The 20,294-nt window shown below is 40.4% G+C and overlaps 2 long non-coding RNA genes across 6 annotated transcripts; one reads left to right on the top strand and one right to left on the bottom strand.

Moving 5' to 3' along the window:
- Window positions 1–3,067: 3,067 nt before the first annotated feature.
- On the bottom strand, window positions 3,068–18,407 carry LOC145452227 (uncharacterized). 3 transcript variants are annotated; one of them, XR_013919253.1, is made up of 3 exons: window positions 18,037–18,407; window positions 3,397–3,448; window positions 3,068–3,217 (listed from the first exon to the last, which is right to left on the bottom strand). It is a non-coding gene; the product is annotated as an uncharacterized LOC145452227 (long non-coding RNA). The 3 variants fall into 3 exon arrangements; XR_013919252.1 differs by lacking the exon at window positions 18,037–18,407 and adding an exon at window positions 3,714–3,868; XR_013919251.1 differs by lacking the exons at window positions 3,068–3,217; window positions 3,397–3,448 and adding exons at window positions 17,392–17,547; window positions 17,727–17,778 and having other exon boundaries at window positions 18,037–18,200.
- LOC145451579 (uncharacterized) lies at window positions 6,377–9,000 on the top strand. Of its 3 annotated transcripts, none has more exons than XR_013918954.1 (4): window positions 6,377–6,507; window positions 6,937–7,042; window positions 8,736–8,828; window positions 8,890–9,000. It is a non-coding gene; the product is annotated as an uncharacterized LOC145451579 (long non-coding RNA). The 3 variants fall into 3 exon arrangements; XR_013918952.1 differs by having other exon boundaries at window positions 8,762–8,828; XR_013918953.1 differs by having other exon boundaries at window positions 8,765–8,828.
- Window positions 18,408–20,294: the final 1,887 nt, after the last annotated feature.

Below are 20,294 nucleotides of genomic sequence, written 5' to 3' on the forward strand. Positions count from 1 at the left end.
AGCGAGAGGAACTATCTATATGTGCGTTATAGCTCTGCGCGACGCGATTGGCCGTCACAATGCCAAATTTTAACATTCGAGAATGATTATCGGGGGCTCTAGGGCCTCGACCTGGATAAAATGTATACTTTCGGAGTCGGTACGAAAGTAACTCAGTCAGAACTACGATTGCTATCACTTCCTCTGACTCCGGACTGGTTTAGAGAGATACGTTCTGATCCGAGCGCATTAAACCGTGCCTGCCTAGCTACATCGCCTCTTGTATTGCCATGCCTTTACGTGCTCACATCGCGCCGTTCGTCAGAGATCGATGCCATGTCGCTACTCCCAAGGTTTTTTGGAGGTCGCTGGTTGACCCAAGCGTACATGCAAGGCTACCGCTATGACTGTGACTTGCAACTCTCCACGCGTACACGTACATATATATGCGTGCGTCAGATCATTTAACGATGGAGCGCCCTAACAGAAATAAAGGCCTAAATTACAATCGTATCACGCTTTACGGTGTTATGACGACGACCAGCACTATCAATATTAAAGACGCATCAGACACGTCTGCGTCACTAACCGATAGAGACGAAAACCAGAAGATGGTTTCTACATCATGCAGCAGTCGCCAACACGCCCAGAAAAGCCAGGCTATATAGCCTACGCATGACGTACTTGGTCGTTCAAGTGATGCGTACAAGAATTTCTGGTTGTTGCAATTGACGTAGCACAATACCATAAAACCGCAAAATAACATTGAATGGATTGTTATGCGTTTATTTCATTTTCATTATAGGTTGGATATGGGTTGTTGTGCGAGGAGACCGTATCAGCAGTGCGCACGCGCCGTTAGCATATAGATAGGGTTATCATACGTCCTCTTTTAAGGGTATTTGTCCTCTATTTTCAGAAAAAAGTATTAAAATGCCATGAAAAAGTAGACTTATAGGCAGAATTGTAGAAAAATGGGTAATGCGAGAGTCGATCAAATTGATGACCTTTTTTCAGTCAACACCACAAATGTATCGTAAATAAAGTGTTTTTTCGGGAGTCGAAACGAAGTGATGACCTTTTTTTTAGTCAACTCAGAAGTTTTGGTAATTTTTTTTCAGATTCACCAGTTTTTTAGTCGGTACAAGAGCTCTCGGTATTTTGAAAGTGTCCCCTTTTTCGGATCTCCAAATATGGTAACCCTAATATAGAGGAAACATTGGATATAAAGTCACATGATATTGGGGCATGGCTTCACGTCTAAACGAGACACATATTATGATATTGCACCGAGAATGGACTAAAAGCACCAAAATATGCACATACTGACTTCACACTTGATCGTTTTGACAAAATATGTTCGATAACATGAATTTTTGTTCGCGAAAAGAGACCGATCGAATCGGTTCGCCGATAATATTGAGTTGACATCATATATACTTCGTAGGAAATGTAAAAATATATCGACTATTTTCGTGACGTAACGTCATGGTAGCACGGAGTCCGAGAACCATAATCCGCTGGGCTGCGAATGTTGATTTTGGATTCTAACGGGACAGGAAACTGGCAAATTTTTCTCAAATTGGATCGGATCCTCATACACATTTTTGCCACTAGGCTCGATCCGGTTTAGGACAGGATTCTAAATTTCTAGAGCATGAAAATGATTACCTGTTGTTCACTTGGATATTTTTATGAACTTGGACTCAGCTGGCTTCAGAATTGCGCCACTATTTCGAAAAAACCCTAATGGCAAACTGCAATGCAATGCCGAAGTGTAATTAGAAAGATTTCGACGACAGGGGAAAATAGATGCTCAACCTTGAGCATGATATTTCTGGAACCGGATTTCAACATTTGAGATGGAAACATAATCTGGATTCCATTTTATCAACCAGGATTGGGTCCGGATCCCGAAAACCATTATTAGTGCATCTCTTCTAGCAATGTGAATTCGAGCGGTGCACTAATCGACAGTATTTGGAGAAGATGTTGTTGAAGAAGCTGTTGTGGTTGTTGTTGCTTGTGGTAGGCTATTCATGGTGTTTTTCGATTACATTGGTCATTCGCACGCGACCGACAGTCTTTGATTCTCTTGCTGCCTACCTAACTATATACTATATAGTACTGCCCACTTCCACTATTTTAAGACATCCACTAGCCGGATCAGATGTCGAGAAAGAGTCTAGCTAGATCAGGGATCACCAACATGCGTCCCACGGGGTCAGCTAATAATTGATTTAAATTAAAAAATATAGCGCTTGTTGTTCCAAATAAGATATTCTACGTGCCCAACAACACTATTCCTCGATGGCTGATACGGTTTCGTCAGAGGAATTAGCATTGCACTGCATGGAGGAAGAGTTAGCTGATATGAATCGGCATATTGCGTTGACGTGCAGTCGGCCAGAAACTGCTAAGAGCAAAACGATTAGAAAACAACCTAAGGCATCACCGCAAGAACAAGCTTTCCGAGGACCGATAGTTTTCCAGTAAATATCGTGTCTAGGTAGTAGGTAACCCCAATATCGATTCTTTAGTCTCTGTAAAGTATTGTCAGGTATCGTGGGCAGCTCATAGCTCAAATTAGAATGAAAGTGATATTCAAGATATTTTTTAAACAAAATATTATTATTTTTATGTTGCAACTATGCCAGTCGCCCATGTTAGAGAGGGCCTGTTGTACTGACGTAAAGTTAGAAAAACGTGTTTTTTAAACTGTGTTGCCTATTTTAACTCGATATTGAATTCGTGCGGCCCGCGACATCTACGACATTTGAAAAGTGGCCCGCGACCCGTTTTGAGTTGGCGAAGGAGATTCCCGAAGCAGTGTAATGTCGTTGAAGATTGTGGGGTTTGACACGTGTGAGTGAAATGGTAGTGGACATCAGGTCAGTCCCTTGGGCACAAAAAGAATGACATACTTTAGGTACACTTAGAGCACCAGTAGCAAAGTTTACTATTTGCGCGATATGAAAGAGCCAATGAGGCACCGAATAATATGTGGGAAGGAATTCGTCACCACAATAACTGTACAGCGTAAGGTGGGAAAACGGTCCAAAAGCTACACTTTATCACGAAACCTCGGTTTTGTCGACATGCATAGCAGCATAGGTGTTTTATTTTCAACGATGGATTACCAGCAAAATTAGCATATATTTTCACGGTTCCCATTGCTGATATCCACCCCTCACTACGGAGTATCGCGAATCTGAAACTCTTCATCCAAGATGGTATCCTGTAATGAAAAGATGTATGCAGCATGTATCCCGTTTATTCATATTTCAACGCGAGCTATTTAGCCATAAACGCGTGTATAATTTGATAGCTTCGATATGTTAGAATTCGTGTACTTCGAGACATTCTGTGATCGCCAAATCATTGTCGTTCCGGAAATGTATCAAATCACAACCATACCTGCTCAGTAATGTCGTTTTGTCGGTGCACTCTGTCGTAAAAAGCACGGTCCCTGTTGAAGAGCGTCTTATATTTACGAGTCTAAGACATACACATATGCTACAGCGGGTACATGCAGCTGGTATTGACACCATTCTGTTTTGTAATATATAGGTCAAAAAATATTTCTAGCGCAATTGGGCAATGGCCCCTTGGCAGTATCGTAATTCCTGTTCACATCGGCTACGAGTCAACATTCTACATGAAGACAAAACACCAATTGTAACAGTCAATTCCGTTGCAATACCAGTATAAAATCAGGAATACGCACTACGTACCAGAAACATGACCATCCGCCTTCCCCTTTGGATCTCCGAAATCGACAAAAACTGTCGCTGGGAGACAACCATTGGCTAATGCACAAGGCCACAATCGTCACTACTACGCAGTGATTCATAATTTTCTTGCTGCTAAGACAAAACCTAAGAGCTAAAATGCTAATGCATAGAGGCCGCGGATTTTAAGTAAGATTTTCATTTTGCGTCATCGCAGATGGAATGGTATGAATGTGCCCCAGCATCTACGTCGTGTCAGTGACACAATCAATACATCCGCATAACGATCCTTGACGCAAAAGTACACTGCGTATACGAGGCTATGTAAACCTAATCCTGCAATTAATTTGACAGCACTGAATGACTTACATTGAATGTTACGATGATTGCTGAAGTTCTAAATCAGTGGTTCTCAACCGGGGGTCCGCGAAACAGCCAGACTTGCAAAATGGTTGGTAATCTAATTTGTATTTTTTAAATTAAATAAATCACAAGGCAGTTTCGCTTCGTAATCGTAACTGTTAAATCTTCGGGACTCACATAAACAGAAGGCCGTCTAATACTTTATCCCTACTCCGTGGACTCATTTTAATTGCCTAATTGCCAATAGCATAATGATTCAAACATATTTCTGTTAGGGATATTTTGGAAAAGATTTGTTCGCAAAAATCTACTATCTCCTGTGATATACATACAAGCTATTCCAGAATAATTCCATAATGAGTTGCTAGATAGAAGTGACTGGACATGTTCGTTATATGTTCATTTAAAAGCTGTTTCTCAATTCTGATGCCATATCTGTTGCGATCATACCACGGGTGTCGTCGGAAGCGTTACACGTTATCATTACATTCGCCACCACCTATATCTTTATGGAAATGGATTTTCAGAATTCGTGCATATTTAATCCACGTCGAAGATTTTTAAGACACGGCCGTGTAATTCAGCTACGAAATTCGCTGTAATTGTGAATGTCACTTCCAAGGAAGCTCATTTCACGCCGTAGATCAGCAAGACAATGTGTATTTGAAAACTGCATTGTCATAGAGGCGTCGCAATGTCTGCTATCCTCTTTGATCATTTGATCAATCAACGTATCGTGCAATCCGAAATTTCGAGGCGCGTGATGTCGGGTGCATCGAACTCGCAAGTGGTATTGCTCGCCGTCACGAAAACAGCTTGAATTTGAGGATTTTTAAAAGGGGACATGAACCCCTATCCCTGAATACTCCACTATCTTGACCTCCCAGAGTCATGTTTATACAGCCACGAAAAAAATTATTCTATCCCTGGTGAAAATTTACTGACAAGTTGCTGCAATATTGATAACTTAGGTACAAAAATAACCATTTGGCAAAGAGCCATACATTTTGCCCAAAAGAGCCATATATGGCTCGCGAGTCATAGGTTTCCGACCACTGCTCTATATTCTGATCACAGACTTATCAAAATATTACTCCAATTCGTATAAATTTCGCAGGAGCAAATACTGAATTCCAAATAGGCCATGTTGTCAAGATCGGGTCTTTATGTGCTTCGATATTCAACAATGTTTGTAGTCTTACATTGAAGTCTTTCATACAGCACATATCAGCTATAAAGGAATCTGTGGAGTGTGGAGTGTCCAACAACACTTTATCATCGAACAATCGAATTGTGCAAAATATTAATATTAAACCTGGGCCCTTTTCGGTTTGGTCGTTTACCAAAATGTAAATATTTATTGTTCGTTTCAACGATGAACAACCACCTGAACCAGGGTTACTAAACTATTCTTATATCTATTTTCATGGGTCCTTTACATCTCTCCATGAAATATACAACATCAGGTGAAGAAATATTATCAAAAGCAACAAGCGAAATGTATTTATTGTTCTTTTAGTCAAATCAACAATAATCTGTCTAATTTTGTAAAAAAAAATGACAGTAAGTACTGAGACAGATAAGGCTCGGTCCGTATTCAACGATGAAAAGATCCGAATTCGGAACGTGATCCTTCCTGACATGCATGCTATTGTGAATATATAATAGCCAGTACCTGCATGACACATGAAATTTTGTATAGCACTTCCTGTGCGAGTCTGAACGGTTTCATGTTTAACGGTATGCTGAACTTAAAAGGTCTTGTGATAGCCTTCCTGTTTCATGTTAATCGTCTTGTCACGGAGAGGTGAAACTCACGATATTAGGCCATGTATATTCTCAGACCATACAGATTGCTCTGTTCGAATATTGTTTTCTGAGTAATACTTCCGATAGACATTGAATCACCGCGGTTAATACGACCATTACAATTGAATTCAGCTGCAATTTTCTTGCAGTATCGACAGCGATATCGTGTTTTTGTTGATATTGCTCCTCTCGTTAGAACGTCTGGTTTTTGGCGGAGGAACTGCGGTTTCTATACTTATAAGAGCAGGATTGGATACAAGCCATGCATACAGCTGAGTGCAGTGCTGAACAATCCACTGTTGTACGGATAGCGTTATGGACTTTACAAATAATTTTAATCCAGTATCTTTAGTATTTACAATCATTTGTGGGTATCAGTGCAACCTTTTAATCTTTTGTATTCTTTCAATCTGAATGTGCATACATTGATTAAGGACACATATGACAATAGTGACACTCGAACATATTCTTCACTTCTATTTGAAGAAACATTTTATATGAATATTTACTCTTAGATTCTAATTGCAATTATGAATACTGCTAATGTTATTTGTCTGCTGGTTGTTTTGTTAGTATTAGCGGAGCCTGCAAATTGCTGGGGTTCAAGAGTTAGAAGATGCTCTAGGTATGCCTCTATAGACAGCGATACCTTTACAAATTTGTGTAATCAGCTTCAAGATGACATGTATTGTGTGTATACGCAAATATATCCACCAGTCTTAAAATGCTTGAATATTAATTGAAAACTAAGCTGTAACGTAGAGTCACTAAGACACTATGGTTATCACTGAATATGTAGGTCTAAATCATACGTATTCATAAATTCATTTTATCGTAATTTCACGGTGTTATTCATACTCCCTTTATGCAGGGTCATCGTTCGTTCATTGGAAAGGTGGTTTGTCAATAATCAACATTACAGCAATATCCCCCTCCATCGCATATAATAGTTGAGGGTTGTTCGTCGAGTCTCCTGTACCAGTCAAAATACTGTGCGAATGGGTTACCTGTAGGCACGACATATTGATGATCTGAAATCTTGTATTTATTCAAGACGCAGACATTTCACAAGAATCACCAGACGCTGTCGAGGAGGATTCCCTGGCTGGAGAGACATCGGATCAAAAGCTGGATACGATAAAGAAAGAGATCTTGCACAGGTCTTATGTTTGCATATATTAAGAAAGAAAACTTTCGTAGAATGCAATCCTTGTCAAAAGAGTTTCTGTTCACACCGAAAATGCGGTGCACGACAGTATAGAACCTAACGCGTAATTACATCTCAGTAAATCCTACGTGTCTACGTGCATAACTTCTTATGTCCTTATGTGCATGTGCAACAGAGGTGGCCAAAGTATTCAAGAAAGCTACTCAAGTAAAAGTAGAAGTAGCCACGAAAAAAATCTACTCAAGTACCAGTAGAAGTACTTCTTCCATAGCAACCTAAAACTACTTGAAGTAGAAGTAGAATTGACTGACTTTAAATCTACTCGAGTAAGTAAGTAGTTGTGAAAACGATCGTAATTCGTTCACATGGATTGTCAAAAAGTGCAAATTGAGCTATGCGAAAGGTACCGAGCTTGATTCATATTGATGCATAACAGGCGGTATCTGATTTTCGACAGCATAAGCATTCGTCCGCATCGTTAGATGGAAATGATAGTATTAATATGGAAATGCGACACTAATCCTCTGTTTACTCGAACAGCACGTTTTAGAAACTATCATGGTATGGTGCCCTCTCTCATATTATACGGCCCGTAGTTTAGTCGAAGAGCAATACGGAGAAGTTGTATAGGATACTGTGCAAGCACTTTGCGCGATTTGTAAAGGTCAATAAAAAATATGGGGATCGTAATAATGCCATGTAGTGTGTAGCTTTATTTCCGGAAATTAAAGGTCATTACTACACATGCTTTTATACTTCAACATGTATGTTATCCAGACAAAAGAACTGATATTAATTAAAATTCAAAGTATATGAAACCGGGAATTGAAAGTGAAATATAAATACTATTTCTAAAAGCGGAATATGCATTTCATGTCTGTAGTCCAGAAAGTTTCGAAGGTTGGTATGCTAAAACTTCTCCAAAACTAAAAATAAGTCAGAGTCCACTTTTTCAGATTAGAACACGCCATGGACTGCTAGATCACAATATGATAGTAAAATCTAGATTGCAAAACATTAGTTTCAAACGTTATGATGAGCCATAATATGATATACTGTGATGAAATATTTGATATGGCGAAGGGCGACAATGCGGTGTTAAAGGAATCACGCCAACCCGCTACCTAAATTATATTCACCGATACTATCGTGAAATCACACTGGTTTCCCCGTATCCACTGCGAGCGAAGCGCGACGAATATTCTGGGCTTTACTAAAATTTTATGAAAATAAAACGTTGATGCTCCATGAAAACAGCCCCGAAAATTCCTCAGGCTATCTTCCCGAGTGGAGGATTAAACTACTTCTACTTGACAAACTGAAAATAGCGAAAAGTAAGTAAGTAGATCACAAAATATTTCGAAGTAGAAGTAGAAGTAGCGAAAATCAGATCTACTTGAGTAAGTACGAGAAGTAGGGGAAAACTACTTGAGTACTTCGAAAAAGTAGAAATACCTCGTTACTGACCACCTCTGATGTGCAAGCATAACTTGGATTACGATTTTGCATTTGATTTGTACTGTGGTGTAAGTTTGAGGTACGTTTTCATTTTATGTACGACGGGTGTATCATATTCACATCCGTATAGCATGAGTGGTATACGCGAGTGAACAGCGAATACATGCACTTTTCGCTAAGAGTTTGCTTATATTATGTTTGGCACGTACTCCTGGATACCATTCTAGACTATGACGTCATAATTCCTGTCCAGCAGAACGATTTAGTGAGAGAGCAGATACAGTCCCTTCGTCGTTTCGAATGAACAACGCTGCCAGGGGGTAAGAGTACTACATTCCTATTTCCTTCAACACGTGTACTAATCTTTTCTATACCATTTAGGTTCGTTCCGCTGACTGATGCCAAATATGATATAACGTATGTTTATTGCGGAGTTTATAATATTCAGATCACGAAAATATGAAATAAAAACAACTATGGATTCTTATGATTAGACTATTTGGCGATTTTAGGGCTATTTTAATGTATAGTCGTTTAGCGATTCTGCTGTGAGTACCACACTGACAGGAACAATTACAAACATATGTTGATAGGAAGAGCTGCTCATTAGAGTTGTTCAAGAATAACTTTTTTTCCGAATTTCACTCGCTTAGTAATAAAATTGCCAGGTTGCTTGAAAAACGCTGCACACCAAATTTGGGTCAATTCCGACCAGTAAAGGCCATGCAATCTTAAATTAAAATTTCGACCATTTTTGAATATATAGTATTTACGGTGAAAAATTTCAACACTTCGATATGACCAAATATTGTGTTCCAGGCATGCCTGAAGAGAAAATGATGCTTTTTCCACGCATTTACATCTTGATAAAGGCCTGTGATAGAGTTTGAATGATGAAATTGCTGATATATGAAAAATGAATGTGACACTGATAAGTTGGAACTACATTGAAAGAGCCCCAGAAAACGATAGTGATAAAAATCGGATATGGACTCTTGCAGCACTCAAATCCGGGATCAGAGAGATAAATATATTGCCAGGCAGGTAAAGTACAGTAATATATATTCGCCAGACTAGAGGCGATATCTTTTGTCGCAACAGTGTCAATTTCACGTAATCAGAGCAAATGAGCTTGTGGTTAACAGCACTCCGCAATAACGCGCATTGCCGTATTACTGGGCTAAGTGAAGACAATTGTATGGAAAGACAATAATCAATAATCTGGAGATTATATTTTCATCTGATCAAGACACACACAATGCGATGAGACACCATGCGATGTAATGAACATATAGGACATATACCGTGGCTCGTTCTAGCTCTTCCCATTCCTTGCGAGTGCTTTCTTTCATCGGGTCTATTTTCACCGCCAAATCCCGAGGATGATATGAAATGGTCAGAAAAATTATTGATATGAGGAAGATATGTCATCATTATTATCAACCAACTGGTAACATGAACCACCTCAATCATCCCATTGCTGGTTGGCACGAGTTCACAACGGTACATATAAATGGCCTATGATGATGCATATCCGCTAAAAGTCGAAAATAATGCCTCAGCATTCATAATTCGCCTTGGGGAGGTATATAGGAGTCGTGTAAATCAAATATCATAACGCACTGATGATTTTATAGCTTACAGGATACAGGCAGACTTGGGTGAAGAAGTAGTCAACGTTGGTTGGTATAAATAACGACGTAATTTTGAACCCGAATACCAGTATAAAAGTGGGGATTTCCAAGTAGATAAAAAAGTAGTTATATTAGGCTATAGTTTCGTTTGAAACACTGAAAACTCCCAAGTCGAAGTTGTTAAAAATCATACAAAGGAGACTGACTTTATTGTAAATATGGAGTGAATCTATGCTTGAGTACTCTGCAAATAAAAGTACTTCGTTACTGACTATATTTCTGCTTACATGTGACCCAGGGTTACCATATTTCGGCATCGAGACGACATTTTTTTTTAAATCATAAAAAATAAATCACCGGAATTGAAAAGAGCTGATTTTATTATTTCTACGGGAAATCTTGTTGTGTTGACTAAATAAAGAAACTCCCGAATGACCTGTTCGATTGTCCGCATTACGTATTTCGCGTCATTTATGGCAGTGGTTCTCAACCGCCGGTCCGCGGACCGGTGCCGGTCCGCGACGACTTTCCTGCCGGTCCGCCAGGTATAGTCCAATTTTATACCTCAATTTCATGATGCAATATGATGAAGACTTGTCCATTGATAAAATATTTAACACATCAAATTTTAAACTGGTTCAGAACTTCATGAGGTAACATATTTGATTTGACTTGAAGTTCAAGCAGTGTCATTTGAAGACATGCGAGCGACAAGTAAAAACTGCCTCGCTAAACCGCGATCATTCGTTTTCGTTTCAGTCCTCTTTACAGGTAGGATAATGGACAGATTCCAGTAAAAACGGGCATAAATGACGCTAAATAGCAATGACTGTAATACGAAAGTGATGACCTTTTTTTAGTCAACTCACCAAATTTTGCAGCAAAAATAGCGAAACCAGCTGTTTTCAGTCTCGATCAACTAACTTTTCTCATTTGGTGCAAGTATTCTCCTTTCCCGATCCCAAAATATGGTAACCCTACGTAACTGTCGTACCCCAAATCTCCAATTAGAGCAGAGCCGAGCTTGAAGGGGCCTAAAATTATTATGTGAATGAACATAAATTATAGAGTACTTTTTTAATACTTTTTTCAATTTGTTCGTGCTTTGCGCGATTTGGTGTCACCAAATGTCTTGATTATTGGTTGTCCTTCCCCAAGAAACGCGCATGATTTAGCATTTATACGTATTTCACCGTCAGCCATTACCGCGCTACAACGCGCCAACACATAATAAAGTTTGGGCTAATATGGGACTCCGTGAAAGTGTGCCAAAAATTCGGCAAAGGGAAAACCTTGACCGAAAAGGACTGACCTTTGTTGTTCGAAAACTTCAATATATATATTAGGGTTACCGTATTTTAGAAATCTGAAAACAGGACACTTTTTCAAAATTTTCAGACTTGCAAAACCGGAGGAAAATCCTGAAAATGGTAAATTTTCCCATATCGTAGTCGGTTGACTAAAAACAGGTCAACGTTCTCGCTCAGTGCCCAAAAGACAGGTTTTTCTTTCACATTATCAGGTGGTTCACTAAAAAAATGGTCAACTTGCCGGCCCAGCTCCCGGAATACCCGGCGGAGCGTTACTTCACTGCCTATTTTGCCATATATTTAGCCAAACTTCTTAAAAAAGAGGACATTTGGGCGTCCTCCGAGGACACTTTCAAAAAATTCAAAAAAGAGGACAAATCCTCTTAAAAGAGGACGTATGGTAACCCTAATATACATGTTTAATTGTCCATAGGCGCCTAAATGACTGGCGACTAATCTCGCTTTCCTGGCAATCTATACCCCGCATGACAAATGCCATACCATAGAGAAAAATTATTTGCCAATGAAGAAATACCAATTTGGAATCGTGAAAGGATATAAAATTTATAGCGATATGCATGTAATTATCAATATTATTGACCGATTCAGTCATTTTCGCACTAGGCGCGATTAGGTAGCTTCAATTTTGTTAACATTTTCACCTACACTCAGTAAAAGGAGTGTGCTCACACGTACTGGTGAAACATCCATACAACTGTGGGGTCTTGGATTTATTACCCTGTGAGAGGCCCAAGACCGACGTGGGTTGGGGGTGGGCTGACGAGGTGCTTTTTCGGCCTTAGTTTTGTGGATGGCCAGGTATAGCTGTTGTCCGTTGTCGTGTGGCGCATTGCATTCGTATTGGCCAGAGTAGCCTACGTCTGGTGGTAGTGGGCAATGAGCAAGGTAGCACGACAAGGTGCTTGGCTCGACTCAGAAACACTTGTTCTCTCGATTATGTCGAAGAGAAGAATATTATTTGAGTTAGCGTGGTCGGATCCGCGGCCTCCGGCACGACTGTGATCGACTCTCTGCTGTAGCACATTGCTCTGGGCAAGGCAATTTTACCCCGACTTATCAAACTCACTCTCGTAAAACCACATAATAAGCCATCTTGAAGATATACGATCAAAACCCTAAAATATAACTCTCTAGCACCATATACTTGCAAAAAAATGATGGTATACTTTACACCTGGGTTAATTTCAATTTTTGAAAGTCCACCGGTCCGCCGATTATTTTTTGAAATTTTACCCGTCCGCGAGCTTAAAAAGGTTGAGAACCACTGATTTATGGCGTTTTTAGTTGACCCTGGCCATTAGTCTAACTGTAAAAGCTGTAAAGGAGGACGAATTTCAAAGAAGAAGGACATTTAGGCGTTAGAGCAGGACATATTCCATTTCCTGAAAAAGAAGGACAAATATCCGTCAATGAGGACATATGGTAACTTAAATGTGTTCTGATGCAGCCTTTCCAGATTACTTCATGTCCAAGCATAACAATAGCTGCACAGCTGTTTAATAAATGCCCTGAGGGTTTTAAAAATGCGAGTTAAACTAGATGCCATATTTTTCTCATATCAGCAGAATATATCAGGGTTATTGGGTAAGATACTAGTCATCGCTTTGATCGGCATCGGAGCCAGAATCAGATATCGGCAGGGTTCTAGTTATGAGGAGTCATATAAAACTGAGTTTTGTCTTTCCATCTCCGATATACAGTCTTAACAGCATGGTGGTCCTTGCAACTACACGAAAGCATAGTCTACTGCAGTGCTCTTCAACCTTTTTCGTAGTGGTACACCCTTTTAATATTTTCTCAAAACTCGTACACCCCTGACCGTATAATACACCGATAACGCCAAAGGCCGCATTTTGATTACATATACAATACGTCCGGATTCCAACGGGGATTCGCCATGGCGCATGGACGACAAATGCTCCTATGAAATTTGATACTGGGAGCTTAACACCACGGAGAGCCCGTGTGGTGTTCTGTGCCTTCACTTATTTCTTGAGATATGCAATGCGCAAATTTTCTTACTGTAGAAGCAAAACATCCCAGCAGGTTTACAACATATAATTTATGTACCAAAATCGCGAGTAAAAATGTCAAGAAAAGACACTAGGATTATGTGTGTAGTCGCGCAGAGCGCGAAAATTTTGCCCCTTGAATGGATTTCATCGAAAATGTTGGTAGTTTCACATATTATTGTCAAAAATTTATTAATTCTCAGCTCACGTGATCAGATTAACCCATGGAGCTGATGGAGGGTGTTTTCGAAAATATTGGGTACAATATTAATGATGATGCATCTTGCGGTTCCTATTAATCACTTAGTTGCATGTTGTTATTTCTTGGCCTCCCACCAGAATTGTTTGTATTCTTACTAATAATATTTTATTACACATCAATGATAGTGGGGATAATCGCCTGTTTAGAATTTGTGCGCCACGACAGTGCATTTCCTAAAGTTTAGTATTTTTGCTTTGGGCAATGAGGACGACTTTTGCTTGCACGCGCACTCCCATTCTTCATTCTCTCTCGCTAACGTGCGTCCACTTTCAGGACTTTGCTGCTGACTTTGAAGCTCGGTTAACTCTTGTTCTGGGCTTTTCAAGACGCTACGTTAACAGGGGGTCGGCGACTAGGAGCCTAAACCTCCGACACATAGAAACATGGCAGAGCCGAGACTAGAACCAGCAACAATTGGTTACATAATGACGGCCGCCAACACACGCTAATTTAAATATGTGTAGAAGATCGCAAAATTATGGTTATGCTGAATGAGGCCGTACGTCCGCAGGTTGAGCACCCCTGACGTAACAGAAATAAGGATGGACATTTGAGCAAGGCTGCAACGTATAGTAAATGATAATACGAATAAGGGCTCGAGGTTACTGGACCACGATCTAACGTAGTGGTTCGCAAACTCGACCCCGTGGCTGCATGCGTAAGTAGGCTATGTATTCTGCACTATTCATAAGCTGGCCACAGGAAGCACAAATTCAAAATGTCCGAGATTTAGCGGCGGTTTCCTCGAGAATCATCAGACAGCTATCGCAAGCTGAACACATGCTAACTACACCCTGCTCTACTCGAAAGGAAGTAATAAGTCCATCACCAAAGGTTGAATAATTAGAAACATTTGCTTATGACATCACATTGTACGATATTACACATCCAGTCATTCTGTTTTGAAGCATAAACTGGCGTATTTTTGTGATAGCTATAGTCATCGTAAGTAGGGCTGGGCATAATGATTCGAGTACTCGAATCTGAATCGAGTATTAATTTGAATGATTCGAGTCGAGTAGTAAAACACGATTTTTTCGAGTACTGAAATTATACGGTCCTCGCAACTGAAAGTTAATTTACTAACGAGAAATATAGTTTTGACACTATTTTCCACTGAGGAAGCCTGAAACCTTGATTGGCCGTGTCGCAGCATACGAGACAGAGCACAAAGCTACGAATGTTACTGGAAATAACACATTTTCGAAGTCAGGATCAACCCGTAACATTGTCAAGAAGTGCAATGAAATCGTTATGGTTGAAAAAATACCAAATTATCTTTAATGTGATGGATAACATGCGTTATGTTCTTTGTAGTGGCATAAAAGGCACATATTTGAACTTTGACATAGTACATGTTGTTGTGACGTCATAATGAGTGATACTCGAATACTCGAATCGACTCGAAGCATAATACGTGATTCAGAATCGAATCACTCAGGTACTCGATTTTGCCCAGCCCTAATCGTAAGATCGGTTCATCATAATGTGGATCTGGTACACCGCTGTACACCCCATCCGAGTGGTACACCCTTTGAAAATTATGGTACACCCTAGGGTGTACGACAACCCCGGTTGAAGAGCACTGGTGTACTGTACATTCATAGTACACAGAGTTATATACAATGTACATTTGACTTGCCTATCAAAAAGGTTGCAAACTGTTGGGTTAGGATGTTGACGGTGTGATAACGGCAATGCAATATTTAATGCAACACCATCGCCTTGGTTGGTTAAGGTGTCGTCGAACCGATGGCACCATCTACCTAGCTAAGTCCTGACATTTGACATTCCGATTATGGTCCAATTGGCTTCGACTATAAGCTTACGCCACAACTTCCACGTCAAATTCATTTTAACCGGCGTGGTCAATCCCACTCCGCAGTTTGCAAACCCTAATTACAACGCAAAACATTTCTCTGGCATGGCTTGACGTGAGTCAGAGCGGCGATGCAATGCAATGATATGTACTGGCACAATAGATCAGCATTACCCCCATCGGCCGTGTCGTGCCCGCGGACCTGAAGCTATTTCTTGTAATTAGAGATTTACGGGGCCAGGATTTCGGATTCTGGCAGGAATCTGGCAGGGATCCGGATTCACATTTTTGCCACTCAGCTCGATCCGGTTCATGTCAGGATTCTAAATTTCAAGATTATGAAAGTGACTTCCTGTTGTTCACTGCGATATTTTGTATGAACTTGGACTTAGCTGGCTTTAGAATTGCACCACTATTTCGAAAGATCCCTGATGGAAAATTGCACCACTATTTCGAAAGATCCCTGATGGAAAATTGCAATGCATCGCCGAAGTGTAATTAGAAAGATTACGACGACAGGGTAAAATAGATGCTCAACCTTGAGCATGATATTTCTGGAACCGGATTTCAACATTTTAGACGGAAATATGATCTGGGTTCCATTTTATCGACCAGGATTGGATCCGGATCCCGAAAACCATGATTAGTACATCTCTACTAGCCATGTGAATTCGAGCGGTGCACTAATCGACAGTATCTGGAGAAGATACTGTCCGGGATGTAACGTCAGCTGTTGTGGTTGTTGTTGCTTGTGGTATTCATGGAGTTTTTAGACTACGTTGGTCATTCGCACGAGACCGACAGTCTTTTGTTTTCTTGCTGCCGACCTAATTATATATAGGACTGCCCACTTCCACTATTTTAAGACACCCATCAGGCGGATCAGATTTCGGGGAAGAGCATAGCTAGATCAGGGTTCACCAACACGCGGTCCGCAAGGTCATGTTCTGCGGCCCTCGACCTGATTTGAGATGTCGGAAGTACGCTTGGTAAAGCGTTTTATCGTACCGAAATTGATTTCAATTTAAAAATATAGCTCTTGCCGTTCAAACTAAGATATTTTACGTGACCAACAACACTATTCCTCATTAGCTGATATGAATCGGCATATTGCGTTGACGTGCAGTGGGCCAGAAACTGCTAAGTGCAAAACGCTTAGAAAACGACTTAAGGCTTCCCCGCAAGATCAAGCTTTCCTAGGACCGATATTTTTCCAGCAAATATCGTGTCTAGGTAGTAGGTAACCCCAATATCGATTCGTAAGTCTCTGTAAAGTATTGTTAGTTATCGTGCGCAACTCATAGCTCAAATTAGAATGAGATTGAGGATCATGATATTTTTTAAAAATATTATTTCTTTTGTTGCAACTATGCCAGTGGCCCATATGTTAGAGAGCACGGCGTTGTACTGACGTAAATTTCGAAAAACGTGGTTTTTAAACTGTGTGACCTGTTTTATCTCGATATGCGGCCCGCGACATCTACGAAGTTAGAAAAATGGCCCACGACCCGTTTTGAGTTGGCGAAGGAGATTCTCCAGCCAGTGTAGGCGAAGAAGATTCTCCAGCCAGTGTAATGTCGGTGAAGAGTGTGGGGCTTGACGCGTGGGAGCGAAATGGTAGTCAACAACAGGTCGTTCCCTTGGTCTCCAAAAATGACATACTTGAGGTACACTCTGAGCACCAGCAGCAAAGTTTACTATTCGCGCGATATGAAAGAGCCAATGAGGTACCGAATAATATGTGGGAAAGTATTCGTCGCCACTATAACTCTACAGCGTAAGGTGGGAAAACGGTCCAAAAGCTGCACTTTATCACGAAACCTCGGTTTTGCCGACATGCATGGGCTGTAGCTGCATATGTTTTTATTTTCAACGATGGATAACTAGCAAAATTTGCATATATTTCACTGTTCCCATTGCTGATGTTCACCCTTCACTATGGAGTATCGCGAATCTGAAACTCTTCATCCAATATGGTATCCTGTAATGAAAAGATGTATGCTGCATGTATCCCGTTTATTCACATTTTACCGGGCGCTATTTAGCCATAAACGCGTGTATACTTTGATAGCTTCTCTGCATTATATTCCGTGTACTTTGAGACATGCTGTGATCGCAAAATCATTGTCGTTCCGCAAATGTATCAAAACACAACTATACCTGATCGGTAATGTCGTTTTGCCGGTGCACTCTGTCGTAAAAAGCACGGTCCCTGTTGAATAGCGTCTTTAATTTACGAGTCTAAGACATACATATATGCTACAGCGGGTACAGTTGGTATTGACTCCATTCTGTTTTGTAATAACGCGGGCAAAAACAAATTTTCTAGAGCGATGGAGCATTTGGCATTATCGTAATTCCTGGCCACATCGGCTACGAGTCAACATTCACCATGAAGCCAAATATCAATTGTAATACGGTAGTCAATGCAGTTGCAATAGCGGTAAAATAAAGCATACGCACTACTTACCAGAAACATGTCCATCCGCCTTTCCCTCTGGATCTCCGAAATCGACAAAAACTGTCGCTGGGAGACAACCATTGGCTAATGCACAAAGCCACAATCGTCACAACTACGCAGTGATTCATAATTATTTGCTGCTAAGACAAAACCTAGGAGTTAAAATGCCAATGCATAGAGAACGCTGATTTTAAGTAAGATTTTTATTTTGCGTCATCGCAGATGGAATGGTATGAATGTGCCCCAGCATCTACGTCGTGTCAGTGACACAATCAATACATCTGCATAACGATCCTTGACGCACAAGTACACTGCAAAAGAGGCTATGAAAATCTAAACCTGCAATTAATTTGACAGCACTGAATGACTTGCATTGAATGTTACGATGATTGATGAAGTTCCAAATCATTTCACATTTGTTGCTCGGTTTCAGTGAGACATGCAGATTCAAAGATGTGAACTTCCTTTGCATTAGCGTAGTATATATTGCTACTTGTCGCCCGTGATTTTGTTGTGTAGCTAACAGGGTTGTAACTAGGGATGGTGTGAACGTGAGGTTCACGTTCGTGTTCTGTGTGTGAACCTCGGAAATTTAGAGGTTCGCGTTCACAACAGAACCTTGGTAGGTTCTGCACTGTGAACCTTTTTGGTAAATTGTAATTTGCACTTCGTTATAAGATCTCTTTGGTTCAAGTTTATTGCATTTCAACTGCGGGTCACTCTATGCATGGCGCTGGCAGCATAAAAAAATCAACACTAAACGAGCATGCACCATGACAACCTTAAAACTTTTACTTGCTTTTTTGTTACCAAAAATTTCTCGAAATATTCAGCGTTCCGTTTTGAATATTTAGTGACTCTCCGCTGTGAGCTTGACCCGCAATCACGCAACATCACGAGCGATATACGTAGTCAGCGAATGATGCTTATTCAACCAATCAATGACATTGATATCGTTTTCTGATGTAAAATATCGAGTGGGCGTACGGGGTCAATCTTGACTTCATATCTTTACTGTATCATTAAAACCAAATCCGTGCGATTAAGGTGCTGGCTACTGCTATATAACTTGTTGTTTATGGTATCGGTAGCGAGTATAGAAACCCGTTTTACACTCTGCTCAACATCAATGTAGCAATACTCAGACTACGAACACATTGTCCGGTCTGGCTAAGACCATTGAGGCGTAAGCTTATATTTCATGGTAAGTCCTCGTCGAAATTGTTGGCAAAGCGACGGAATGTATTGATTTTATGAGATTAATATATCCTTTGATAACCGCGGTTGATACATTTAGCGACGTTTAAAACGCCAATATGTAGCCTACTACAGCAATGCGACATTATGTGGCCGGAGTCTTCGCTAGGTATCGTGTACATTAATATAGGCTATCACTTCATTGAAAGGTAGGGTTGGAATTAGCAATATGACGTCACGAGGTTCACGTTCGTGTTCACACAGAACCTTTCAAAAAGGTTCGCGTTCACACGAACCCGAACCTTTCAGAGGTTCACACTTTCCCTAGTTGTAACCAAGTCACAAAGCTCCGAGTCACAAGTCATTCTCACTTTTACGGTTGTGACTCGAGTCAAGTCGAGTCATTTTCAATTCACCACCGAGTCAAGTCCGAGTCCAAGTCATCGAGCAGAGGTTCGAGTCCGAGTCATGGTATTATGACTCGAGTCCGAGTCCAAGTCATTGTGGTGACTGCTCAGTTTCCAGTTAAAGTCTTGTTAAAGCCACTCTTATAACTCTGTTTGGTGATATCGAATGGTTCGCATTTCTAATATACTAATTTCCTCACTTTTAACAGTTTCTGGTCGCATTTTCAAGTACCAGTACCAATAGACGTAATCCCAATAGAGTTGTTACTTTACTGTTCTTCGAAATTACAATGAAATGTCGGTCTTGGCCGGCTGAATCACGAGTCATATGACTTGGTTCGAGTCATGCGCAATGACTCGAGTCCAAGTCGAGTCAATACACAAATTGACTCGAGTCGAGTCGACTCATTTCCGTAATTTGAGAAAATGACTCGAATCAAGTCGAGTCATCGAAAAATCTTGACTCGAGTCTGACTCGAGTCGAGTCATGACTCGAGTCATTACAACCCTGATAGCTAATGCCTTACAATTTGCAGAAAGTCCCACACTCTGATCGCAGACATATCAAATCATTACTCCTAATCGTATAAATTCTGCCAGAGCAAATACTGAATTCCAAATAGGCCAGATCTCCTATTTATGTGCTTCCATATTTAATATTAA

This window comes from Botryllus schlosseri, chromosome 12 (genome assembly GCF_051294905.1).
Source record: "Botryllus schlosseri isolate E-star chromosome 12, Bs_hap1, whole genome shotgun sequence".
In the NCBI taxonomy this organism is placed as follows: Eukaryota; Metazoa; Chordata; class Ascidiacea; order Stolidobranchia; family Styelidae; genus Botryllus; species Botryllus schlosseri.